A 23,037-nucleotide genomic window follows, 5' to 3' on the forward strand; every position below is an offset into this window, starting at 1 on the left:
TCTTTCCTTCCATAAAGAATATTTTTATCATGCAGTGTGTTTCACAGGGTACTCTATTCCCTGAATATTTTCAAAGCAAATTCATTCCATTTTATTAATAACTATAGCTCTAGAAATGTATCTTTTAGAGGCAGACATGTTAAAGGAAGTCCTAGAAGCAATTATCTTTTTTGTAACTTTCTGTGGTATGACAAGAAATTTAGAATATATTCAGTAAAGTGAGACTTGGTATAATAAACTAAGGATAAACTTGTTTTATTTTAGTGTTCTACTTTTTATTTGTTAGTGGATATAAACGTTCTTTGCTGTAATAAGTTTGACTGCTTCTTAATTGAATAAGACTAGATCTCTGGACCTAGCTAACTAACTGCATCACTAATTAAATTTTCATCTAATGATTATTTCTATAGAAAAAAAATTTTAAATGTACTTTTTACGTTGATATATTTTCTTCTTTAAAAATGTAATTATTTCTACTAATGCTAAATATTCAATCGAAATTTCTTGCTTATGCTATTTGTTATAGAATGAAAGCTAGTTGTTTAAGATAAAAGTATAAAAAGAAATTTAATGTTTAGATGAAATAGCAGAGTATTGAAGATTTTTAGAACCCAGAAAAACCACCCACCTAATTGACCATTCAACCAGTCAACTTACTTGACCGATCATTTTTTCTGAATCTTAATCTTTTAAAATCTGTGATCGATCTGCCACCTGCCTTGCAAGTGCAAGGACCCGAGTTCAATCCCCGGTACCAAAAAAATAAATAAAAATAAAAAATTAAATCTGTCATTGAAGCAGTAGGTCTGTATTACCCCATTTTGGGACACATGCACACTAGTATTTTCTTTTGCTCCTCTGCAGTTATTTATAGTTGAAAGATAACATAGACACTATAAAAATTCTCTATTTTGCAGACTTTAGAAGTTGAAAAACAAACCTACAGTTTTTCTCCCATCTACATTTGCACTTCCTTTTGCAATGTGACATTACGTATTTTCCCATCAAATGTGGAGTTTGTTACTCTCTTCCTTTGTATCTGGGTGGCTCTGTGACTGCTCTGACCAACAAGATATACTGAAAATTATGTTATGGGATTTTCAATCTTTGGTTTCTACTTCTGTTCTTGCAACTTCTGTTCTTTCCTCTTTGGAATCCCACCATCACCATGTGGATAAACCCAGACTAGTCTCTGAGGATGAGAGACCATGTAAAGATAGAGGTCTGGCCAACAACCGGGACCAGCTGTCCTGTGAATGAGATCATTTTAGACCATACAGCTTCAGTTTAGCCTTCAGTTTCTTGTAACATTGTGTAGTGAAACCAGCAGAATTTCAGCTGAGTGTAGTTCCAGTCATGTCAGTGTTGTGAGCAAATAAATCATTTTTTTAAAAGCTACTAAGTTTTGGCATGGTTTGTTATATAGCAGTTGGTGACTAAAATAGTGACTTATTGTCTGTCCTAATTTGCAAATTTTACATTAAATTAGATGAGGTACTGATAATTTTTCATTCATTATCTTATTTATCACATTAATTCTGTGATATAGGAGTTAACATGGCCTATTTTATAGATAAGATGAGGCACTGAGAAGTTCTTTTTCTGAAGATCATAGCTATTAGGTACAGAGTTAAGACTAATAGAGATCTATCTGACTTCAAAGCCTTTGCATTTTCCTAGCTATCAAACTGGCTCCGGTAGCTTATTCTGAGTTTAATAATACAGTTGGTTATGATAAACAGTCACATTTTGAATAGGTGTTCGCTAATAGTGTTATAGTATCTTTATGAGTATTAGCTAAATAACATTACAATATTATTTCAATAAAATAAGTAAATAAATATTATAATAAAATATCCATCTTATGTTTTTATTGTTGTTAATATTAATCTTGAATATTTATGTAGTGATGCATGGGGAAAAGTCTGGTCTCATAAGAGCCTGAGTCTAAAAGAGATATGAATTCATATTTGTTTTATAAATTTAAAAATACATAAATATAAGTACTTGAATTTATGTATATTAAAATAGCTTTGCTGTTCCTTAGTATTACATATCTTACCTTTTTATTTGTTATCAAGTTATATATAAATGAGTAAGTGGCTGAGGCTTCACTTTTGTATTTTTATATAGAACAACTATGCCTTCTAATATTTAGTCTTGCAGATGTGTAACTTTTGTGGTATATGGTTAAGAATGGTAGTTATATCTACCCAAAGTCCCCCAAATAGGAGTGAGGATCTTTGCATTTTAAAAATGCTTTTATATTTAATTTCGGTTATCAGCTTGACTGTATCAGTAAAACAGTGGCCATTAGTGATTCTGACATATATATCATTGTTCTTCTTACTATTCACCATACATAGCAAAACAGTACTCAGACCTGCCTCAGGATTTTATTGTCTATTGAGTGAAGGACGCATAGGAGCATTTCCATTGTGATTTATTATGGTATTTTGAGACTAGCTTTATTTGAGAAATAGTTTTCATTTTTAAAAATTTTAATGTGAATTTAAACTGAATTCCTATTTTTGGTTTAGCTTTAATCTTTTTCACATTGGTAAATTATCAGTATACTTTAATATTTTAATATTATATACTGCATTATACACACAACTATTGTGCTATTTATGAATAAATATTTTGAGGCTGTTACTCTTTTATTTAGGAAAAAATAAATTACAATTCTTTTTGGTTTAATTTACATTCACATGGATTATACCTTTCTTAGATTTTCATACTGATGACAGTATTGATATTAAAATGATATCCAAGATGACTTATGACTTTTCTACCGTTCTGAGCTCATAGCGAGCAGCTCAGGAGTTACTTAGGGATTGACTGATTGAATGATTGAATAGCAATCAAATCTAGTGAATATAAGTCTGTTCAAGTTAAGAGGGGAAAGAAGGGAACTACACAAATTGAACATGAAATGCAGTAATTTAAAATAAATTAGTCGAAATATTCAAGTTCATTTAAAGGGGGTGGACATAGCCTTTAAAATATTCTGTAAATGTAATTGAAGAGTTAAAGAGGCATTCACTGAATTCTTCAACATAGAATGTTGGTTTATGTGTGAGGTACATGGATATAGTTTTAATCTAACTGACAACATATTAACCACAGTGGATTTTTAAAAAAATCAATTCAGACAGAGAGAAAAAATCCCAGGGAAACCAGATATTCTTGTGGTAGCAGCAATTTGTTTGGAGGAGGGATGAAAAACATGTCAAGACAATGCCTTGGTTTTCTTTATTAAATTTAGTAATGAATTTGAAAAAGAAAGTTACATTCTTCAACATTTCTCTCTGCATATTTCTATATATGCATGGGATGATTATCCTTGAAGAAGTGTATTACTAGTGTGTTTAGTTAATGTTTTGTTTTTTTATAATCTTATCAGAATTAGAAGCTTATTAGTATTTTATTTTAAAATTGGTAACCTATTTTGTTTCTAAGAATTTTCTCTCATAGAACTCAGGCATCATTATGTTATAAGTAGCTTTTCATGGGATGGTGCTTGGCAGTCATCTGTCCCTAGGTAAGACACAACAGTGCAGCTTGTTAGAGGAGAGGAAGTATGACACATTACCAAGCAGGCCTTGACAGACATTTAGACATCCACATAGTGCTGCTACTTGATGTTTGTCTTCTGTTGTGAAAAATGTAGCTATTTAAAAAGGGACAAGGTCACAGTAACTTTACAGTGTTACACTCCGGTTTATTATATGCACATATACTTTCTGGGTTTTTCTTTCCCCACTGACAGTATTTCTAATGTTTAATTTGAGTGGTTGTATTTGTCTTTACGACTTGTCACCATTAGTTATATACTACATTTCAATCCTCTAAATACATTCTGTATGAGCACAGGGACTGGGTAAAATATTTAGAATTTGTGATGATCCATGCTTATCTTGGCTTGAGGGTGTGTGTGGAGAACATGGAATAATAATCCATAGTCTCAAGAAATGCTAAAACGGTGCTGGGGATTTAGCTTAATGGTGCCACCATCTGCCTCGCAAGTGCAAGGTCCTGAGTTCAATTCCCATAACCCCCCAAAAAAATCCTAAAATGTAACTACATTTAATTAATAATCATATTAGCATAGATTTCACTTAAGATGGTTGTTGGAAAGATGATGATCTGTATGCATTTAGATGGATGAAACTGCCTAGGACTAAACCTGGAATATGGTTAATCTTCAAAACATTAATTCTATGGTGGTACACTCCTGCAGTTCTATTGCTTGAGAGGCTGAGGCAGGAGGACCATGAGTTTTGGACCGGCCCGGGGTACTTAGGGAGTACCCCAAACACAAAATACAAAACACAACCCCCCCCACAGAACTATAAAACCAGTTGATCCTCAGACATGAAAAGCCTACACATACATTATTTTGAAAGTTTTTGGACCGGCCCGGGGTACTTAGGGAGTACCCCAAACACAAAATACAAAACACAACCCCCCCCCACCGAACTATAAAACCAGTTGATCCTCAGACATGAAAAGCCTACACATACATTATTTTGAAAGCTCTATTAATGCTGTTATTTAAAATTTGCCATTAATATGCAGGTGAAAATGCCAGAATATAAAAAGTGTATTCCATTCATCAGTGATGAGCTCCATTTGTTTATTTCAATAATAACATTTACAAGCTACGTCCATTTGAAATACAAATCTGAAGACTTAGTGTAAAAGTAAATTTTCTCAGTGAGACCCCACACTTTTTTAAATTTCAAAGGTACACATAGATCCATCTAGATTGTTTGATTTGAAATATATGTATAATTCAAACTTTACCTTCCAACATCACAATATGAGAAAATCAACGACTTCTGACTTTCTATTTTAAGGGCAGCAGGGAATTAATTTTTATTCAATTTCTATTTAATTTTCGGTGACTACTTTTGACATTCAGAAATTATGTCATTCATTTTGACATGCAAATAAGAATATGAATAACTTTGGGATTCAGATCTGAAGAGCTCCTCGCAGGTGCTTAGACATGTTGGCCCTCTCATTTTCCCATTCCTTCTTCCCCTAGGAACAACAGTCTGATCTCTAAAAGAGAGTTGTTTTCCCATAAACTTTTCTACAGAATCTTTTCCCCTTTCTGATCGATTAAAGAGCGTCTGCTTCTTGGCTGATTGTTTTCTTTTTTAAATTGTTGCCTTTTCCTTTTCTTAAAGGTGTAGTCTGTTTACTTTTTTATTCATAGTCACTGATGACATTTCCTCTGGTAATTTTTTCTCCTTTAATTTGTATCTTCTCTTTCTTAAATCTCTAGAATATTTTCTTTTATTGTTGTTAGCATCACTGATGACATTTTCATCTGATTCGTGACATATTCATTTTATAAAACATAGCATTGTGAGTTTTTTGGTCAGTGACATTTTGGCAAACACTTGCCAGTGGCCACCAGAGAAGGTCAGTTAGATTCAGAGCAAGGAAATAAATTACCCTGAGAGGCTTTTCTGAATACTAATGAATAGAACTCACAATGGGAGTTAAAAGAGAAGGTCCTTTGTAGTTTGTTGTTTTTTTCTTTTCTTTTTCATTTTTTTGTTCCAAACTTTTCTCATTGGGTCATTTACTATATAACCTTGGAAAACTTACTTGAGTTCTCTTTTATGATTGGGGTAATGGAAACCCACCTTATTGAAATGTTTAGAGGCTTAATCATGTTTCAAAAGCACCTTGAGTATGAATCATTAGTTCATTATTAGAATATTGGCGTGGGTGGTACCATCCATCATCGATGCCTTATCACTATCATAGCCTTGTGGTTTCCTTCAAATTGACAGTAATGGTTTTAAATCAAACTTTGTAAAGTCACTAGAACATTCTTGAAGGTTACTTTTTGCTTAACATATGGTAACATTCATAATTACTTGAGGGAAATAAGGCAGTTATAGTGTATTTATTATTTATGGTTATCATAAACATCTCTTTGTTTTCAGATTAAATGGACAGAGTGTCCTCAGGTTCACAAATAGAGATTAAAAAACAGTGTTCCCTTCTTATAGTTTATGTCTCCATTAAAACAATCCCTTGATTATATAGTCACTATACTTCTGTGAAATGTTTTACACTTGTAATTTTTTATCTGACTGTATTTTAAAAATCTGCTTTGATTATCAAATTGTTAGATTAAATGAAATTCACAATGTTCCAGGGAACGTAGATTTTAATTTTTAATTTCCAGTTTACATGCAAAAATGACCTACTTGATGATTTATTTTGAGTGTTTATATGTAATTTTGAGTTTAGTGTATTTCAAGAATCATAGAATCTGATTGGAAGCAGTGTCAAAGAACAGGTTATTCAGCCTTCTACCTACAAGCTCTGGAGTTTTCATTTGTTGCATAGAGTTGACTATTTGGGGGTTTTTGTGTTCTTTTTACCGCTGTTCTTCAGCTGTTATCATGACCTATTTAGTTAATATATTAAGTCACATTTTGATTATCAGAATGCTTATATAGTAAATGACAATCATTTTCTTAAAGTACAGTATTTTAAAACAGGTTATTTAGTCTCAGTTTTTAAAAAGAATAACATTCCTCTTAAACTTACTGCTGAGGAAGATGTATGGGAGACTAAAGTACAGAGATGTTTCTCTGGAGTGCATGTATGCTGGAGTGAAGCAGGCAGGACACAGCGGACAGTCAGAGGGCAAACTGCTAGAGCTAAAACACTGGTAGATGCTGATTCCCCTTTGCTCTGTCTTGCTCTGCTTTTCCAGGCCTATGGCTTGCTGGTTTATTAAAATGCTAATGATGTTTATTCTGTTTTATTGGCAGCACTCCAGATTTGATTATTCATATATCTGAGTAACAGGTAAATGCAACATCAAAGTCTTACTTGCCTCTTTCCTTAGATTTTTTTTGTCAGTGGAAATATAAATTTTACAATGTCAGAGAAGGGTGGAGGGGGTGATGGGAGGACAGGGACAAGGGGAAAAATGAGAACCAAGACCTGTCATGTAAAGGTACAAGATCCCAATGATGAATGTAACTGTACTGTGTACCTAAAAAGTACCAATAAAGAAAAAGTTAAAAAAAACAATAACAGATAGAAAAAAATACATGTATTTTAACATGTATAAACTTACATGTTACAGGTTAACTGTTAACTATGAAGTGAGCTCTTAGTGGGCAGTTTCTTCCTTAGCTTAGTGTATTATCCCACTCTCTAAAGAATAGTCATACTTCCAACACTGAGTACTCAAGTATATTTTGGGTTTTTATTGTCATTTCCATTTTTTGGCCTTTGGCATTTTGCTTTGGGCATGAACTGATTAAAGTATATAGTAATGGGCTGCAGAATAAATCCATCCATGAATGGAAGGGAATGGAGGAGTTGTTCTGCTCCTCTCAGCTTTTTTTGCTAGCCACTCATTTCTTACCAATGATTGTTTTCTCTTATACCCTAGAATTGACTGTCGTATCTGTAGGATCTTGTATTTTTTAAATGCCCCTTTGAATGGCAAAATAAAATATATAGAGAGTTTTAGTAAATATTTTTAAAAATCAAGACTATCTAAAGTCCCACTATGTAGAGATTTCCACTGTTTACAATTTGGTGAGCATCTTTTCAGATGTGTACATATGCTTGTGTAACTGCCCTATTTCCTTGTGGAATTATACCATCCATATATTCTGTAGTCTTGTGGCTGGGATTATGGACTTCTTTTTGTTTTAATAAACAAAGCAAACAGAGATAGCACAGTTAATGGTAATATTTAACTGTAAGTCTCTGAGTGATAGGCATTCTAATAATTTCCAGTATTCACTCCTACAGATGACTGTGTTACTGTAGGCGGAACATTGTTTTGTGTATATCTTTGTATACTTTTATATTTGTGTCCTTAGAATTAAATAGTTGAAGTATAGTTTTTTCATTGAAGGACTTATATATAAAAATGCTTATATATGAATATAGAAATATTAAACTAATATATATCTTCATACTCTTACAGAATGGTATCTGTTTCTCTCTCTACATTCACCAGCAGTGGTTGCTATCCTCAACTACTTCAGATCATTTAAACATGACATTGGTCCGGGCCTTAGTGATAGAACTCACACTTAGTGTGCATGAGCCCCTGGGTTCAAATCCCAACATCAAAACACCCCAAGAACCAAAAAAAAGACTTAACAACTTAAAAAAAATGTGGCCAAAAAAAGAAACCTGGCAGTAAGTTATTCCAGCACTATGTTTTTCCATTAAGATTCAGTATAGTATAGTGAATATGAACACAGGGTCTGGCATCAGCCAATCTAAATTTGAATCCTGAATCTCTCCCTTTTTGCCACTGGGCGAGGAGCTTAACACCCTGGTGTTATTTAATTTGTGAAATGTAGATAATAGTAGTATTTTATATCATAAAAGTTATTATGACTTAAATATAATTTTGTATGTAAAGTACTTAGAATAGTTCTTGGCTCATTAACTATTCATTACACATCAGCTATAATATAATAATTTTTATTTTCAATGTGTATTGATTTATATCTATATTTAATAGTCAAAATATTTAAAAGAAATATGAAGCTTTATTAATTGTATTCAAAGATCTACCATATACTAGAATAAATATGACACCAATAAGATAATAATTATATATTCAAGTTAAATAATAGAACTCCAGCATTAGGACAGGCTTGGACTAAATCGTTATTATCAAGTGATGATATATTCATGAAACATCTCCCTGTAGTACTTGGAATGATAATACTGACATTTTCTCTGCTGCTTTGTCTTCTTTCTTACAAGGTCACACTCTCTGAATTTGAGTAGTTATATGTCTATATTTGTATAGCACATTCCTGGTTTATGTCTGGCTTGATGTTAGGTTTAGATGATAAATTATACGCTTATCTTATTTCCAGATGATATCGTCTTTCTATGCACATTATTGTTATGATAATATGATGTCAATTTCTTACTTTAGCATGGGAGTTATTTTGATTATTATAGAGGTAGCTTTGCTTTTTTTGGTTGCTATAGTAACCAAATATTTAGGTATTTAGTAACAATACCTAAGGCTAGGTTTCTTATAAGAAATAGGTTTTTTAATCTCATAGTTTTTTTGCTGTTGTTGTTGGTTTTTTTTGTTTTTTTTTTTTTTTGTGGTACCAGGGATTGAACTCAGGCCCTTGCGCTTGCGAGGCAGTCCACCAAACCAATGAGCTGAATCCCCGGCCCTTAATCTCACAGTTTAGAAAGGCTAAGGTTTGGTAGGCCATCTGTTCAGACTCTGGTAATGGCCTTTTCAACTTTTGTCACAACAGGACAAAAAGGAAAGGGAACTGGTTGTATGCAGGAGGAGTTGCATGGTGAGCAGGAAGCCAGAAGGATTTAGAAGCCAGGGTTACTCTTTTATAATGACTTACTCTCTCTATGGATAGAACAGGGTCCTGGTAACTACATTAATCCTGTCTGAGGGTAGAGTCCTCAAAGACTTAACCATGTTTGTTGAGGCTTCATTTCTTAGAGATCCCAGAATCTTAATACTACCATACTGGAGACAAAGCTTTGAGTTCATGAAGCTTTGGGGGATGCACTCAGTCTCTATCTAAACCATGGCAAAGGACAGTCTCTGTAGGTGCTCTGAGAAAAAAAAAAATAGTACAAATTTGCAGTACGTAACAACATTCATTGTAGGAAATTGGGATATGTATCCAAAACATCTCAATTCTATTTTTCCCCCTTCCTTCCATGTTATGAATGCTAGGAGAGAACATCATTCATAATAAGCAGCAAATGACAGACCAGAGGAGCTTTCTAAAGGGGGCGGGTGGAGTGCATGAACTGAAAAATAAAACTGTAAATGATGCTTGGGTTTATCATGTAGGAAATTTATATTCTGAATCATAATGGGCTTAGATAACTCTTTTCTCACTCCTGAGTACATTGTAACAGAGATATTGATTCAATACAACTTGTTTTTCTTTATTTAAAAAACATTTGTTATTCTCAGTGCTATACTTAGTACAGATGACCTACAACTGATTCAGGATTTCAAACCTTTCTGTGATTTCAGAAACTTTTTCATTGTTATATTATAGAATGGTGGCAGCAACCACTAATACTTCTATTGTGCTGACTATGCTAGTTTTGTTCCAAGTGTTTTACTTACATTAAGTTTCCAACAGTCCTGTGTGGTAGATACTATTAATATTCATTTTTTCAAATAGAGGAACCAAGGTACAAGATATTAAGGAACTTTTGCAGTGTTGTCACATAGGTAGGATACAATTTACTGTATTACAAGTGAACTCTTAAGAAGAATTATTCACATATTTCCATTTTGTGTCTCGTAAACATTATAAGTAATTACTTGTCCAATCCAAGAAGATGTGAGAAAATCACTGAATATAATTTGATTTATTCATTCATTTGCTTATTTTCTAGATTTGTTGAGTGCCTACCCTCACCAGACATTTGTCATAAGCAATGAATAGAATTCCTGCCTTCAGAGAGTTTATAGTTTAGCAACACTTGCCTCTGGTATAGTTAAGAGATATCTAGATAATTGTATAATACTTCTGCTACTTTTCATTTTCATCATTTCTACCCACCCATTTTAGCTCTTCTGAGCATACTCTGAAACTGATTTTGCTGTTCCTATAATTAATGGTCTTCAGTATTTGTGTGTTAAAATTTTTAAATCATTGTATTTTTATATAACCTGAATTTTTACACTTTGTTCAAAAACATCCATAATCTGCCTTTTATATGCCTAATTTCATTACTCTAGCTGATGAAAGATGGTCCCTGGCTTTCATATTTTCAAACCTATTTTTCAGGGACTTATACTGTCATGACTTACACTGATAAAATTTTTAACTAAAATTCCAATTATCATATTTCTTTTTATATAGAGAAAATGAATAAACTTTTGTTATTCTAATGAAAAAATAATACTGGATTCCATTGCTCAGTGATATTACATGTCAAGAGTTGCATCTGGTGGGGAAGAATCTGACCTCTTCAGTGGTCTTGTGTTACCATTGGGTAGCAATTTGTGACAACTGACCTGCTGATTATTCATGTGGGGTTTCCTTTCAATATGCCATGATTCTTTATCCAGAGAGTCTCCAGCAGAAGAGACTTATGCACAATCTTGGCTGTTGAAAAGAAACCCTGTTCCCATATATTGCTTCAAGAGATATAATGTTCCCCAGTGTAATACTAAAAGGTTTAGAGATAGGCTGACTGAGCCCTAGTAGTAAGGTGAAGAGAAGATTTCCTGCTCTCAGGCAAAGGAAATGGCACTCTTGCACAACCTTAGCGATGAATCTTCTGAGATGACTGGAAAGTGACTTCCCAAAGTCCTTATCAATATTATTACCTCCTCATGGAATTGCATAGGCCAAAGGCAGGTGTGCCTGCAAGGACCACAATTATTATAATCATACTTTTATAAGATCTTTGGAAAAATCTTCTGTGTTCTTCTGTCCTGTTTTTCTAACCTATTCCTAGGTCTGGTTTTATTGTCAGTCCTTAGGGGAATGGCCTGCCTATAACAGTATGAAAAGAACTTTCTAGTGGGATTTTGGCCAGTACTTTGGACAATTAACCAAACACATAACATAATTTATGAAAATCCGTTTTCTTATTGGTCACTCTTTTTGCTCATCTAGAATACCAATGCAATTTTACATTCTCAAAACTAATGACTGAGAACTTTCTTCATCTACTAAGTAAGTCATGGTTGTCTAATTACTGTATTGTAGTTACAACTGTAGGGAAAAGGTCATTCTAGTCATTGCCAATTAAAATAGGAAAAAGCTACATTTATAAGCACTGAGAGCTATTATGTCAATTTAATGCTGTTCATCAGCATGTAACCATTTTCTAGGATATGTAAATCTGTTTTTGGTATTATAATATACTTACCCTATTAAAGACCTTTAGTGTTGCAAAGAAGATAATATTGCAAGCAACTTATATTAATTGTATATCCTTTCATTGTGACTTACCAGAGATTTTAGGATCTGAGTTTCGTAAAACCTCACTGCCATGAGTAGAGATAGAGACTCCAAATTACTGGTTGCCCTTTTATTCTTGCATATTTGACAAAGTAAAATAACCTATTGAGACTTTTGTTTTTAAGCTATTTTTTAACAGAGGTATACTATTAAAATTTTTCATTATAATTATGTTTCTTTTTATGTACTAGGGAAAATATATAAATTTCTGCTATCCTAATAATAACAATCTTAAACATAAGTTAATTTATCAGTGCTATTTTTTACTTCTATCTCTTCATATAGTATTTAAATATTTTTAACTCATAAAACATTATAAATTTATTATAACTTCAGAAAATATAATGGAAGCAAAATATTTTTGTTGATTTCACCCCATATGAAAAGTCTATCTAACTTCTTCTCACTGTGTGGGATCTTTACATGTTCTTTTAGTCTATTAAAGCTGCTATAATAGAATACCATAAACTGTGTATCTTATAAACAGCAGAAGTTTATTTCTGACAGTTATAGAGACTTGGAGGTTCAAGATCAGATGCTTTCCTGATTGGAGTTTGTGAGAGCTCCTTCCTTATTTACAAAAGCTTTGTATGCAGTTTCCCCTTTTATTTTTTTTCCTGTTTCTTTCCTTCCCTTCCCACCTCCTTTTCTCCCGTTTTTATTTGAATATTTTCTTCCTACTTTTCAGTATCTGTTGTCCATTTTGGTCTTTCTTTACCTCTCACAACCTGCACAGTGTAGAGTCCAAAGTCAGGGAAAGCGGTGGGAGATGAAAAAAAAGACAACAAAGAGACCGAGATTATTCTTGAAAGTTGGGACCAGGTGGAACCATAGCCTGATGAGCTAATGGCCACCCAGAGCACCATGCGCTCTTTATTTCTAATGGAAGGCAAAGAGGAAGAGAAGGCGGGGCAAATAGTGCTACCTGGCCTCCATGGCCCAAGCGGAACATAGCGTGATTGTTTCGTGATCAGGTCATGCGCAGGAAGGGAACAGGGAGGAATACACAATGTAACTGTCTCCTGGGGCTGTGCCATTTAGAGTCTGCCATAGAAGTCCAGTCTGTTTCACTCTCTAATCTATTGAGGAGAAAGGGAGTAGGGATGAGAAACAGGGTAGGGAGGAGATAAAGGACCATCTTGAGGCTAAGCCTGCAGCATTTACCCTTTCATTTTCTCGCATAAGAGAAACAATGCAATAGTTAAATATGTGTGTCCAATATATTTCACTTAACAGTACGGTCTCATCCGTTTATGTAAAAATGTCTCACGTTTACCTGTATGGCAGAATAGTACTCCTTTGCATATAAAAACCACATTTTCTTTATCCATTCATCTGTTGATGGCAAAATGGGCTGTTTCCAGTATTTAGCTTTTATAAATTATGCTGCTATAAACATAAGCATGCAGATATCGCCATGGTATGATGCTTTTAACTCTTTGGGGAAGATACTAACAAGAGAATAGCTGGGTCGAAAAGAATCTCTGGTTTTGGTATTTTTGAGGAATCTTCATACTGGTTTCCATAGTGGTTTTACCAATCTACACTCTCACCATCAGTGAGCAAGGATTCCTAACCCCACACAGCCTCATCAGAATTTGTTCTTTGTTAATTTATTGATGATAGCCATTCTTTCTGAAGTGAGATGGAATCTGTGTTGTTTTAATTTGCATTTCTCAAATAAGCAGTGTGTGTTAAACAATCAAAACTATATTAGAGATGATGCAAAGCAATGCAGTTCTTCACATAAAGATTTTATCTCAAAGAATCTTTTGATCTCTCAAGTACTTGCCGTCTTTGTCAGGAAAAAATTAAAAACTTCCCTCTTTTACAAATACATTTATACTCAGAAATCCACAAGAATTGCTAGCAAACCCACTTGAATACTTTGCTGAGCCCAAATTTAAGTAAATGGTGTATGTGTATTGTGAGTGTATAAAGCAGAAACTGATGGAACTGATTACCCACAAGCAATGGGTGGAAACAGAATTAAAAGAATAAGGAAGGGAGTGAAACCTCCTGAGTATATTTTTAATGCATCTTATTGTGAGCCAAACCAATGGTTTTACATATTTTTAAAAATGAAATTATATCAAGGATGAAAAGACCTAAAATTGAATGTAACAATGTTCAAAACAAATGAACCTAAAAGTTTTAATATCAGATTTATAAGCACAATAAATGAATTAACTTCTGAACATAGTATTATACTATATGTGCCCTGTATATGTCCTCTGACCTACAAATAAATTTGGGACTTTATTTAGTTGGTTTATCTTGGATATTTGTATAGGTATATAGTTTCTGAAATAAATTTATTTTTATTATAGAATCGAGTAAACAGTTCAGTATATTAATGTTTGAGATACAGTTCTCACGATGGGAAGGGAAATACAATAACAAATTGAAAAAGGAGAGGAAATGTGATTTTGAAAATGGAATAAACAATATCTATATGAACTTATGACTTAAAATTACGAAGCCGGGCATGGTTGCACATGCGTAAAAGCCCAGCACTTTGGGCCACTGAGGCAGGAAGATTTCAAGTTTGAGCCCAGCCAGCTTAGCGTCTTAGTGAGACTTGTCTCGCAATTTTAAAAAATGGAAAAGGACTGGGGATGTACCTCAGTGCAAAGGCCCTTGGTTCAATGTTCAGTACCACACCAAAGAAAACTGTATTTCTTAGTTTGTCACTAAAAGGCTGTAGACATATTGACTGAGAACACTCTAGTGACACTCAGGTTTCAGTAAGTTTCAGGTTTCCTCTTGCTGTTCCACTAGAAGGAACCAGAAATCCATAGATAAATGACTAGAAGGACTTGTGTATCCTTTTGCAAACACTGTTTACATACCAGATACTTTTTACTTCTCTTGTCCATAAGATAAATTTTTAATTGATTTTAACCATTCAAACACCCACTCTCTCAAAAGTGAGCATTTATAAAGCCAATGCTTTTTCAGTGAATTATTAAATAAAATTAAATACCCTTTGTCATGTGCAGTTGGTCATGTACATCCATACATTCATTATACCAAGGAGCAAAAATATCAGGGATACATCTGTATTCAACATGAACAGACTTTTTTACATTATTCTATAAATAATACAGTACATCAAAAAGTTTACATAGAATTCACACAGTTTATGTATTATAAATAGTCCAGAGATTACAGTGTATGGGAAGATACACACAGGTTATATGCAAATACTACATACCATTTCATATGCAAAACTTGAGCATATGTGAATTTTGTTATCTGTGGTTGCAGTGTTAGTGTCTGAGTTGCTTTCTCATCACTGAGACACAATACTCAACACCCATAACTTAAAGGAAGACTTATTTTGGCTCACAGTTTGTAGAGGTTTCAGTCCACAGTTGGCTGGCTTCAAGGCAGGGCAGCATAGCAGATGGGCATGGCAGAGGAAAAAGAGCTCATGGCCTGGCAGGCAGGAAGGAGAGAGATATAAAACAAAACAAAAAAACTGAAGGAGCTGGAAAGAGAAACCTGAACCACTCCCCACAGTGACCCACCTCTTCCAGCCATATCCCATCTAACGCAAGTGAGTAAAAAGGGAAAAGAAAAAAATGTGAGAGAATGAAAAGATGAAAATAAAGTGTTTGTAGATGGGGAAGGGAGGAGGGGGTGAAGGGAGGGCAGAGGTAAGGGGAAAAAAATGAGAATCAAGACTTGTCATGTAGAGGCACAAGATCCCAACAATGAATGTAACTGTACTGTATCCCTAAAATGTACCAATAAACTCAATTAAAGCTGAAAAAAAAAACCTACATATGAGTATATGAGGCTTTAGGGGGACATAGAGAGACATAAGCCATAAGAGTTATCTTTCCATCTCTATAACAAAATACCATGAGAAAATAATTTAAAGAAAGATTTATTTCTCCTCGTGGTTTCAGAGGTCTAAGTCCAGAATCAGCTGGCTTCATTGCTTTAATTCTGTGGAAAGGCGGAAACATTATGGCACAAGGGTATGATAGAGGAGAGCTGCTTACCTCATGATAGCCAGGAAACAGAGGGAGAGCCACAGATGGGGTTGGGGATCAAATACGGTTCCTATGTCACACCCCCATGATCCTTTCTTTTCAAGTAAGCCCCTACCTTCTGTTTCTGTTGCCTCCCAAACAAGCTACAATTATAATCTGATCAGTCGATTAATGAATTTAGAGCCCTCATCATCTAACCATTTCCTCAGAGGTCCATCAGCTGGCAGCCAAGCCTGTAGCACCCTGATATTTGGGGTACTCTTCAAATCCAAATGATGATGAGGTAAGGGGTCATAATCACATTCCTGAAATAAATACCAAGTAATAATTACAACTTGTCTTTTGTTCATGGTTCCTGTCACTATGTTCTTAAAACCCTTGGAATTTCCCAAATGATAGGAGGATCTTTTAATTATTCACAATGAGCCCCTTGCATAGCACCTTAGTTTATGCTAATGAGTAATTTAGGGAGGAGCACCAAAACAGTGTCGGGGAGGGATGGTCCTTAGAAAGATCAAGTGATTAAAGGATTAGGGTTTGGAACTTGCCCACCCACAGCTTCCAGGAACAGTTTGTAGTATGAAGCTGGCTTGTGATTAAACTCTATGAAAACTTTTAGGATGAGGGTTGCTGAACACAGGAAGGTGCCAGGAGGGTGGCACACCTGGAGAGGGCCTGCGAGCTTCATGTCCACTGTCCCATACCTTGCCTGTGTACCTGTATTCTTTATGACATGCTTCATAATAAACTGGTAAATGTAAATGAAATATTTCTGTGTGTTCTGTGAGATGTCTTAGCAAATTATTAAATCCAAAGAAGGAGGTCATGGGAAACTGAGTTATAGCTGGTTATTCAGAAACACAAGTCACAGCTCAGACTTCCATTTGGTGGGTGAAGTTGAGAAACTCTTGTTGGATTGAACCCTTAGCCATCTCCAGGGAGACACACCATCTCTGGGGAGAGTTATACCATCTCCAGAGGGATAGTGTTAGAACTGCATTTGTAGTAAGACAGTGGAATTATCCACAATGGAATATTATTCAGCCAGAATAATGAAATCCCATCATTTTTGACAACATGGATCAACCCAGAAGGCATTACACCAACTGGAAAAACAGACACAGAAAGACAACTATGACATGATGTCGCTTGTACTGTATATGAAATCTAAAAAGTCAAACTTATAAAAAGACATGGAAAGGTGGTTAATAGGGGCTGGGAATGGGGGAAAGGGGAGAATGCATGTCAGACAATGAACTTTCAGTTATGTACGATGAATAAATTGTGGACATCACATGTACAGTATAGTGACTCTAATTAACAATATATTGGTCACTAAGGGATTAGATTTTGAGTTTTCTCACCACAAGAAATAAGTATGTGAGGTAATGCCTATGTTAATTTGCTTGATTTAGACAGCCCACAATGTATACATATTTTAAGACATGTTATGCAGGTTAACATATGCACGTTATGTAATTTTTATTTGTCAATTGGAAGAGGAAAGGGAGGGAGAAAGAAAGAGACAGAGAGAAAGAAAGAAAAAGAAGGAAAGAAGGAAGGAAAGAAAAAAGAAAAAGAGAAAAAGATCAATTCTGGTGTGAACTGCACATATGATTTTTAATAGTGCTTGGATTGTTTTTTCTGCCTGAGTTCCTCTGCTTGATAGTATTTGTATAATGTTACACCACTTCCTTCCTCATCCCTTTGTGCATGTATGTGTATACTTACATGCATGTGTTCATACATGCATATTAGAAATCGTTGTTACTACTTTTTACTTATAGTTTTACAACTGGAAAGATGATATATTTAAAGTATCATTAGTTAAAACAATATTATTAGTTAACACTTCTAATTTGTTCTAGTCCCTGTTTTTGAGGTGCAGTTTTCTTACTAAAGGTTCTGTATATTTCATGTCAACTTTACTTTTATACATTCAGTAATTTTATTGCAGTGGTTATGGCTCACTGTTTTCTAACTGTTGATAAATGAGTATATACTTTTTATACACATAAAATATAATTTTGAATTTTAGTTTTATACTTTGGCTTCCTGAATTTACATATTTTCTTAGTTTTATAGATGATCTCTCGGATTTTGAAGGTACATAACCACATCATTTGCAAATAATGATACATTTTTATTCTCTCCTCTAGAATTTTTTGCTTTTATTTCTTTTATATATCTAATTGTATTTTCTAGACTGTCAGGTAACAAGATTTGTACTTAAAGCTTAATTCTTTAAATTTAATCCTTGCTTTTCCTCTACACTTTCCTCCTTTTGTTGTTTTAATCCTTTATCTAAAGTAGATATTTTAAGTGAAATAAAATGCCAATTATTAATGGAAAATTACCTTTTAATAATTAGGGTTAAAAGATACTGTGAGATAGATTTTTACATTTATTCTATTTAACATTGAACCTTTAAACTGTTACATTGAGTTAGTATTTTTTTTCTTTTATTCCTATCAAATATAAATTTTGGCTTTCATTTTTATCATTTCATTTTCTTAAGTAGCCATAATAAAATATGACTTTTGAAATGTGAACTTATTGTACATATAATGTACCAACAATTCATGTATAAGTCGTATTTTTTTAAAGGAAAGTCAAAGTTGAATTCACTGCTTAATCTTTTTTTATTGAGTTTATTGGTACATTTTAGGTATACAGTATAATTACATTCATTATTGGGATCTTGTACCTTTACATGACAAGACTTGCTTCTCATTTTTTCCCCTTGTCCCTGCCCTCCCTTCCCTCCCTCCTCCCCTCCCCATTTACAAACATTTTATTTCCATTTTTTCATTTTCTCCTATTTTGTTCTTTTCCCTTATTACATTTCCCTTACCCTTCCCAGTTTCCCTAAACCTTTAGCCCTTTTCTTCCTATTTCACATTGTCAATTATCTCATTAGGATTTTATGTACTGTTACAGTTTTTCACGCCAGAGAAACTATTCTGCATTTACATATTTGTGACTTATTTATGTCACTTAGGAGTATATCCTCAGTAACTGCTTAATAAATCTTTATAGACTATTTATAAAATTCTTGATAGAGCATAGCAAATATCGTTTTTAAATTAAAATTAATTTTTTTAAGCTTTAATTGAGTTTATTGGTACATTTTAGGGATACAGTACAGTTACATTCATTGTTGGGATCTTGTACCTCTACATGACAAGTCTTATATTTTCTTACATTTTCTCTTTGTTAAAAACAGCCCTTTTTAAAAAAAGAGCCTTCTTGTAAGACATTTTCATGACTAAATCTGTGTGAATAAACTTAGTAATCATTTAAAATTTTAAAAATCTATTGACAGAATGTATTTCAATATCTGTATGTATCCAAAGTGAATTATTTACAATGAAAAAGTTTTTTGAAAGGAAACCTTCTCCCTTCATTTGTTTATTTGAAGCTAATTTTCTCTCATTATGTACCACATTAATATGTTGCCCTTAGCTCATTCCCTCTATTCTGTTCAGTGCCATACAGAGGAGTGCATGAACTGAAAAATCAAACAGTAGCTGATGCATATTATCAGATGGTGGGTATTTGCCTATCTGATAGATCTGTCTCTTGTTTGGATTCATTGTAGAAATGTATTTATTGAAATTCTTGTTTCTTAAATAATATAGATCACTTAAGTCATTTGAAATAAATTTATATAGTATCAATTTTAAAGATTGTTGCTTTAGTCCTTTGTAAAACTTTTTTGCCTCCACTGTGTAATTGTGTTACTTTTTCTGTATCTGTTTGCAATGCAAAAGAGCTAACATATTTGCATTAGAAGCAAATTATTCTTAAAACCTTAGAGTATAGTGAGTCCAATTGCTACTGTTATTTTTTGTTTGATATGTAAAGCTAAAAGTACATTTTAAGAAAAGCCTATTTTAGAATCACAAAATGATTCTTAAAAACTTTTTCTATGAGATCATATGAAAACTTGTTGATTCCAAGTAATTTTATAATGTCCTTATGTATAAAATAAAAATATTTAGGAATTTATTCTTTATAGAATGCAAACATCAGCAACCTTTGTTTTTCCAGAAGTTTTGAAATATGAGTTATAAAAAGATAACTATTCTATTTTTTACAGTACATGTTTACAATATATAAGTATATTTATTAAGGGGAGGAGGTGGTGCATACACATATCGCATCTTAACCCTTTCTGCTTCCCTTTTCTCTCTATTCCTGGATCTCCTTGCTATTTTTTGTACTTCCATCTACTTAGAGTATACAACAGGATTTTTACAGTATATTAACATTACTGTACATATCTCTAGAAATTATGCATTCATATTTAAGGCAGACTTTTTAGGTTTAATATACTTACAGTTTATATTTTGTGGAGGATTTTGTCCTCAATTAATTTTATTAATTCAAATATATGTATCGAACATCTGACACACTCTGACATTATGGTAAGTTTTGAACATAAAAATGTGAATAAATGTTATGATATTTTGACTGAAGTTCTCATTAGCATTGATAAAGGAAAGACAGAATTATGAATGAAAATACAGCATGATATAATGCCCCCCCTTTTTTTGAGACAGGGTCTCACTATGTAGTTGAGACTGCCCTGGAACTCACTGTGCATCCCAGGCTGATCTCGAACTCACAGTGATCCTCCTTCCTCAGTCTCCCAAGTGCTGTGATTACAGGCACGCGCTACTACATCTGGCTTATAATGCCTGTTATAATTCATTTTAATTGTATGAGAAGCAAAGCTAACTAATAAAATAAAAAATAGGGAGCCAGGGATTTGGCTCAGTGATTTGGCCACCTGCCTCACAAGTGCAAAGGCCCAAGTTTGATCCCTGGTTCCATAAATAAATAAATAAATAAATAAAAATAGGGATTAGGAGCGCATCACATATTTTTTCCTAATTTAATTGTTTATAATGGATTCTACTGTGCTCAACTAATTGAAACTGTGTTTAGATTCATTCTATGAAAATAACAAAATTATAATTGGCATGCTCTCTTTTTTGTGTAAAAATGGTGTTTTTATTTATGATCCTCTTAACTGTACAGGGAGTATCTGAGAATTATGTAATTTTTTGCAAACACAGGGACCTGAGTTAAATCCCCAGTACCAAAAAAAAATAAATAAATAAAATAAAAATAAATTTAAAAGAATTATATAATTTTAATATACCATGAATTAAGTTTAACAAATAATATGCAGAGACAAAATGATAAGTAAAATATGAAAATTACCTGAACATAAAATGTTTATTGTTTGGTGGATTCCTTAAGGCACTTTTTTTTTTTCTTCTAACTCATAACTTGTTTGACATGGTACCCATGTGTATCTGAAGTCTGATGGTATATTGCATGTTCATTTACAAATAAACAATTTATGCACTAGGAGAAAGGCACATTGGTAGGCTCATTCAAGACCAAGATTCTTAGTGAGCATTTTTAAGATCTATTAATTAGGATTTCTTTTATTGTTTGAACTCACAGAGGCCTAGCTACTGGCAGGTTAATCTAGAAACAGGCCAGAAATTTGTATTGATTTGTAATTTAAAACTGCAAATAGGGCTGGAGATTTGGCTCAAGTTCCACCGCCTCCCTCACAAGTGTAAGGGCCCCGAGTTTGATCCCCATTACCCCCCCAAAAAAACAACTGCAAACAGCTGTAGAATCTGCTTTATTTAGGCCAGTTTCTTTATATTTTTTTTTTCTGAGAAAGTTCATTTGAAGATACCTTTAAAATGTGTATGAACTATCCCCTGCTATACATGAAGGATAGGTTCCAGAACTCCCTCAGATACCACAATCCATGGATACTTAAATCTGTCATATAAAATGATGCATATTTACATAAAATTTATGTATATTCTCCCATATATTGTATAAATCCTTGTTATACTGTATGGTTTAGGAAATAATGACAAGGAAAAGTGCCTGTATACCTTTAGTACAAATTTTTTTTTCAAATATTTTCAATCTGTAATTGGTATCCACAGATGCAGAACTTACGAATACAGAGGACTGACTGTGTATGTATTTGAGTGTATGTATGTTTGTTTTTTCCTACTTAGGTATAACAGGATTTGCTTAATTTATATAAATCTAAATATTAATTTTACTAGCAGCTAATTAGGAGGAAGTGACAAATTTAGTTTGCTATTTCTTAAAACATAAGGGAGACCTAACTTCTTGTTAGACTCTGATTTGTTGTGAAATTTAGAGAAAATTCATTTTTTGTCTCCTCTCATTTTCTTGCTTTCAGAGCAGTCTTTTGGGATTAGCTGCTTCTTTGTCTCTGTCATTGGTCTATTCAGTGGTAATGATGGATTAGATCTTCCTCATGCTAGTCACTGTTTTTATTTTTTATTTTTTGTTCTCATATTTTGTTTTTCTACTAGATTCCTCATTTTATTTTTGCGATAATCGGTGATCTTTTCTACACCATTTCTTTAAGCATTTCTGTTTCTATATTATCCCTTTCTCTTCTCTCTCTCATTCTCCAGTTTTGAAGATAATACCGTCTTCCAGCATCTAAATCAAATGTTCATTTCTCTGTTGTTTGGCAGAAGCTGAAGAAGGGCTCAGTGTATTACTTATTATTGTCATTTCCCTGCTATGTACCTGATAAAGATCTGAGGAGTGGACTTTGGGGACACAAGGAAGTTCTTGTACAACCCCAGCAAGGAAACACTGCCCACAAGAAGGAAATTGTAAAAGTTGACTAGATATTAGATGGCTAGGCAGAACATATAGTTAAACTGTGTCAAAGGTGTTAAAGCATTTTCATTATTTAAAAAAAAAAAAGAAAAAAAAATTAGCCCAATCATCTGTAGCTAGTCCTGAAAATAGTGTAATGAGTCTTCTTGTGAATTTAACACTTTGTCAGAGGATGATCTTTACTTTAAATGAAGTCCTTTGTTCAAGAAGGTAAGCTGGCCCAACCTTGATATTTTTTCCAGTACAGTTTTCCAACATTCAGTCATCAATATAATGGTCCTTACACCAAGTGCTGTTCATGGAACTGTGTGGGGTTACTA

The 23,037-nt window shown here is 33.5% G+C and overlaps 1 protein-coding gene across 1 annotated transcript in view; it reads left to right on the top strand.

Moving 5' to 3' along the window:
• Window positions 1–23,037, top strand: part of Fbxl17 (F-box and leucine rich repeat protein 17) — a gene marked incomplete at its 5' end in the record, with an annotated part of 484,676 nt that overhangs the window by 167,870 nt on the left and 293,769 nt on the right. The gene's annotated exons all lie outside the window — the stretch shown is intronic.

Source organism: Fukomys damarensis, unplaced genomic scaffold (genome assembly GCF_012274545.1).
Source record: "Fukomys damarensis isolate Sample0158 unplaced genomic scaffold, DMR_v1.0_HiC HiC_scaffold_3, whole genome shotgun sequence".
NCBI classification, from domain to species: Eukaryota; Metazoa; Chordata; class Mammalia; order Rodentia; family Bathyergidae; genus Fukomys; species Fukomys damarensis.